The following is a 6,000-nucleotide window of genomic DNA, read 5'->3' as shown; positions in this document are numbered from 1 at the left end:
AAGGGCAGAGGAGAGGCTGCCTCCACCCCAGGACAGCCTGCAGCAAGTGCATGTGCCTCCAGCCACCCCTTCACCAGCCCTGGAAATAAAGTGGGGTTATCCACTCTTTATTCCTATTTTTGGTTTTGCCGGTGTTTCGAATACTAGCGCAGGCTGGGTGAGAGAGCGGGGCCATTGCACGGCTCGGCAAAGGCTTCAGGCGAGGTGTGGTGGAAGGACTGGAGCTGCCTTCACACCCAAGAGGTTTCGGTCCCAGGAGTGCCCCAGCCCTCCGACCCGCTCTGCTTCTCCCTGGCCCCTTTGGGGGCCGCGTAGCTCATTAGCACAGCAGAAGACTAATCAAGTAGTAGCATTGACTACTTTTCCAGCTGTAGGAAAAAAAAAACCTAATTTGGATTCTTGTTGGGGGGACTCAACCTTAGGCTACCTCTTCCAGATGAAGTTGCACGCTGTGGAGCTGACGGCTGTTGCAGGTGAGGGTGTTGTGTGCGGGGCCGGGGCTGTCTGTCTCTTGGAACTGCAGCAGAAATCCTACCTTCTCAAGAGAAAAAAAGTTGTTTTTTTTCCTCTGTCCCATTTCTTCCACTCTGCTCCCACCGACAGATTTCTGCTCCAGGTTTCCCTTTTGATGAACTGAAGAGAAATAGGTTTTGTTGAAAAATTCCCAGTCAGCTGTATCCAGGACCATTGAAAAACTTCCCAGAGAGCCAGTCCTGGTAGCAGTGCAGCATGTGGTTAGAAAACCAGCTCGCAAACACAGCCCTCGGGACTGGCACAAGCCTTCAGAAACAGCTCAGGGGTGTTGCAGGTTCGGCAGGCGAGCAGAGGGGAGGGAAACCCAAAAGCTGGATATCAATCAGCAGTGGTGCCAGATGGGGCTCCCACTGTCTTCTGGGGGAACGGGGGGTCACGTCGCGTTTCTGGTTCCTGGCGGGAGCGGGGAGGGGCAGCGGCCGAAGGGTGGCTTCCAGTGCTGGGACTTGTGGCTCTGATCCCTCGTATGGGCTATAGGAGGGATCAGATCATAAACTGGTGATGATGAGTTTGCAAGGTGGGACCTTAAGTTTGTTTAAAAAAAAAAAAAAGTATAAAATGGAAAGCTTGACTTTGGATGGCAATATCTCATGGAGAGAAAATCCAGCTGCTGCTCATCGGAAAATGCAAGTTGGAGTGGGAGCTGGCAGCTCACCCTCTCTGCAGCACCCATGCCGCTCTTCCCTGTGGCAGGACCACGCTTCACCTTGGGGCTTCCCAAAGCAGTGAGAATACATGTGCTAGTCTTAGTAAAACTAGTCTGGTTTTACGATGAAGAAAGCAGTTTTGAAAGAAATCCAGGCTTTAAAAAGCAATGCAAATCAGTACTTCATTTCATGCAGTATCATACATCTCATTTTATTTCTAAGCTAAAACATCAGTAACAAATGTAAATTGTATATCAGAAAATATTGCATACCTTTGTAACTGATGTAAATACCCAAGTTTTTTTAAAAATTGCAAGATTCTTTGTGTATTGGGTTTTTTTTCTAATTTACAATCCTGAAAATTTGCTCAGTCACATTTCATACATACCTAAGATCCAGATACAAAAGCACTCAGATATCTTAAATAAAAATTCCTCTAACATTTAAGTTTACAAATGTGAATATTAAAAACCACCTAGCATCTATGTAGCTTTTTTACTGATTGATACAAAAGTGATGGAACTTTTTCCACCCTTCTACAAGTTATAATAAACATATAAGGTACTGATCAGGTTTTCATCAAACCTCCCAGCAAGGATAAAAACCAAACACACTTCTTGACATATACAGAGAACTGAAAATCAGCCTAAAAGCAAAATGAAAACAATCTTAAAATCAGCTTTGTTTGACAACTAAAATTTTCAGTCCTAGACAGTATCAGCTTTTGGACTATAAATGGTCTGAAAGCATATATTAATGTCACTAATGGGAAAGGGTTGCATAAAATCTGGAGTTTTTTATTTCAGTCAAATTGCATGACAAAGCTAGGAAAAGTTAGGCCTCTGGTGTTACCTGCTCTATGTTATGGACTTAGATGTATTTTAGCAGCAATACTTCGGTCTTAGGGCTTTGTAGAATTATGTTAATTTTCACGCCATGAGATCTATAGATCAATATGAACATATATACATACATATTTTTGCTCATTCACACACTTGCTATGGAGTGAATATCTTTCACTCTTTTTTTTGTCATCGCTAAGCTGATTAATCTAAATTGAATCTGTTAATGCAAAATATATATATTTTTTCTATTAACACACACAAATCCTTGCAGAAAGGTTCTTGGCTAAAGTACGGTGTTTCTGGTCCAAGCTGGGAGGAAAGAGGCAGAAGAGAAGGGAAAAGAGGAGCAGGGAGGAACATTTCTCCTCTTCCTCCTGCTGTGGGTGAGTGTCCAGGGCCCATCCTGGGATGCTGAAGGCTTTGACTCAAATCAGACCTCCCTGGCTTCAGACTTGACAAGAGTGCACCCAAATACTGGATGGTAGCTGGGATAAGAGTTAGCTGGGAAGGACTCTCTGACTTCCTTCTAATGAAATAATTTTATGCTGTCATTTTAGATGATTACACATTGGCATAGGGACCTCAGTCTGCTTTCCCGAAATCCCAGGTGAAAATGCTTTACTCCAGCCTCTTCCAGGCTTTTAAATCTGTTTGTGGAAAAATTCCCAAGGTCTTGGGTTTGCCTTGGGCTGTGGAATATAAAACAGTTTGGACTCTTAGAAACTCTCTGGGGAGGGAAAATATTTCCCATTCAGCTCTAGTAAAAAAAAAAAAAAAAAAAAGTTTTTTTCTTTTTTTACTCAATTTTGAAGGTAGCTAAGAGATAGATAATTCATTCCTTAAAGTTGCCTTTCACAGAACAATTGATGTACAAATCTTAGCAGATTAAACAAGCTGGTCTTGCTGCATTGGAAAGCGCTGCAGACAGCAGGCCCGTAAATAGACTGAAAAGAAAAAAAATGCTGGGAAATGCTTGCCATCAAATTAATTAGGTGTTTAAATAGGAGGAGCTGATTTCTATAAAACCAAGATTGCTTTTTAGTCTTCCAGAGTGGTTCAGAGATTCTGTCCTCAAGTGGAAGAAGTCCTAGAGGGCAGCTCTAATGTGTTGGTACACAAAAGACACGGACCAGTGAATAAGAAGGCAATATCTGTTTTATAAATACATAGAGACAGCTTCATCTCTGTAATGTATTCATGATGCAGCAGTAAAAGCACTTTGGCCCCATGTCTTGAGGAACATTCAAGTTTTACTGTTATTGCAGTGCATTGTATGTCCTGTTTGGTGTTACTGCACACTCAATATATCTTTTGGGCTTGTAATTGGGAGGTGTTGGGGGGGTATTTCTTTATACTTAAATAATCACGGGTCAGATTTTCAAGGAGCGTCAATATGTCTGGCTGCAATGGAGTCAATGGGACCAAACTACTTCATGCCATCTAAGCATCTGGTCCTGTGTGCTTAAAAATAGCCTAATGAAGGAAGGACCCATCTACCTACTGAGAGGTTTCATGACCTATTTCGGCAGCTCTCCGCCTTGTTGTTCAGGAAGGATCTGCTGGGCTTCTGCTTCTTCATCTCCTTGGTCTCCCCCAAGTCGCTCACAAAAGAAAATTCCACCAGAGAGAGAGACAGCTGCTTCTGCATATATTAATAATAGGCAGGTCTATAAATGATTAATAAAAGATACCACTGACTTTGAGTTATGGTGTAGTAATTCACACATAGCTGTTTAGATGGCTCTCAGCCTTCATCCTGGCATTGCACAAGGCGCCCAGGATGAACGATTACCCTGTCATGCAGACTGTTGTTTCTAGTTGCTTAAATCGAGCACTGCACATATTGGACGGGATCACACAGCTGATTATGGCACACCAGAGAGACCTTGCCCACCACATGGATGGTCAAAATCAAAATGATCAGTTTTTCAGATTGCTTAACGATGCATCTGTGGGAACGCTGTTAGCCATAGGCTGCAAGGGCTCTGTCCTTTGGCATGCTGGGACCTAGAGCTGGTCCAAAGAGATGTTTAAACTTGTGATCATATTCAATCACATATGCAGACATTTTGGTGGATCCTATGAAGTGCCTAGTGCAGAGCGAGGTCCTGCTGCTCCTCCGGTGATGGATGTGGTCACGTTGTCTTTTTCCAGCTATTCACTCCACAGGAAGTCACTGCACTTTCCGCCGTGCCTCTCCGTGCTCTCCATGACGTTTGTGTTTGTGTGAGATCTATCCCTAAAAAGGTAATACTTCATTTTTAAAAAGCTTTGCAAAGATGAGATTGTGTTTAAAAAAACCCAAACAACTGAGAAGCTGGGGGCTTAGTAAATTAAATTGTCCATTTGTGATAGAGAACAGAAGCAGAAATACAACCTTGCCTGGTTACCTGCAGACAACTGAGCCCGTTCCCGTTTACCTCCAGGTGATTCACCACATCCCAGTGTCAATCAAAATGGACCAGAAGGATCACACCTGAAAAGTGACAGTTTTTCTCTGTTAATTACAAAGGGATCCTAGGGTGGCTTGCTTAGATATAGATGTCTATGCTCCAGAGCCCTAAATCTTGCGGAGGTGAGGCTTAGCCTCTAAATCTCTCTTTTCTCCATCCTCTATCACATTCTGTTGGGGTGACAGTACACAGGAGATGTTTTATATGCTGTCTCCTTAGCACAGGCGAGTGAAAGGCCGCAGTCATCACTAACATCCTGTTCATCAAATAACGTTCAGTGTTAAAATGCTGCAGTTAAAAAGTGACTCTGCTGATGTGGAGCTTGTAGGGGTGTAAAAACCCCACAGAAACCTTGTCCCTGATGATGGTCTGCAAACGGGAGGTGGAAAATCTGGTTGGGTTGTCCCAGGTGGAAGGATAAACTCCGAAGTATTGAGATCCACCAGCTGAAGCCTCGCTCCTCTTCAGAGGAGAAAATGGGGCCTCAGGAAAGAGTTTGGTGCCTTTGTGCAGGTTTCTGAGTGAAACAAACCTTTCAGGGGAAACAATGCTAATAGAGTCATCGCTTTGGCACGTGAGCCCTGCTGGAAAGAAAGTCTGTTAATCCCCTCTATAGTCTCTCTATTTATACCCTTAGGCTGCACATAAACTGGCCAAGTACAAGAACAAAAGCTGACTAGAAATATCTCCTGTGACTGTTGTTCTCATGAGCTATTATCCCCTTTATTAAGGATCAGGCTAAGAACAACCTCTGTTAAGGACAATGTTCTGCGAAGAAATGTGATTATCATGCTGATTTAGGTGAAACTTGGCCCTGTGGCTTGCCTCTCCCTCTGCCCTCACTGCCCATTTTTCTTATTGTGCTTTTAAGCGGTGGTGCCACCAGCCAGGCTGGAGGAATGCCTGGCCCCAGCCCCATCCCTTGCTCAGGGAGCGAGCCCGGCGGTGGCTGGGCTTGCACATGCACCAAGATCACTACCAGCCTAGAAGTAGAATTTGTCTTCTCAGCCATACTTTAAGACATTTGGTAACATAACTTGTACAATAAAAAGGAAGTGTAACATAACTTGTACATAACTTGTATGTAACATACAAGTTAACATACAAGTTAACATACAAAACATAACTTGTATGTAACATAACTTGTACAATCTTGGACTACACATTGGTGTGCCACCTTAGAGACAGGATCTTCTAGAGAAGAGCAAGGCATGGGACTGTTCACCACACCACTGGTGTGCTTTCTTGTGTTTCTTTGCTTACAGTCATGTTAGAAATTAATGCAATTGATATTTCATTTGTTTCTTTAATATATTTGAAGCTCACTAATAATTATAATTATCTTCTCTGCAGTTTTTATTTCATGAAAATAAAAATCCATGCCAACATCCTGTTTCACGAGGACTGACTGGAGATGTACCTTCTTGACCTGGAAGGCAGTACAGCCCTGGTTCCTTTGCGTCAGTTAAATCCAAAAAAGAAAATAAACCAAAGACGGCTTTTCTGATCTTCCTGCCAAGT

The sequence above is a fragment of the Ciconia boyciana genome, chromosome 1 (genome assembly GCF_034638445.1).
Source record: "Ciconia boyciana chromosome 1, ASM3463844v1, whole genome shotgun sequence".
NCBI classification, from domain to species: Eukaryota; Metazoa; Chordata; class Aves; order Ciconiiformes; family Ciconiidae; genus Ciconia; species Ciconia boyciana.
Note: the sequence above shows the minus strand (reverse complement) of the source record.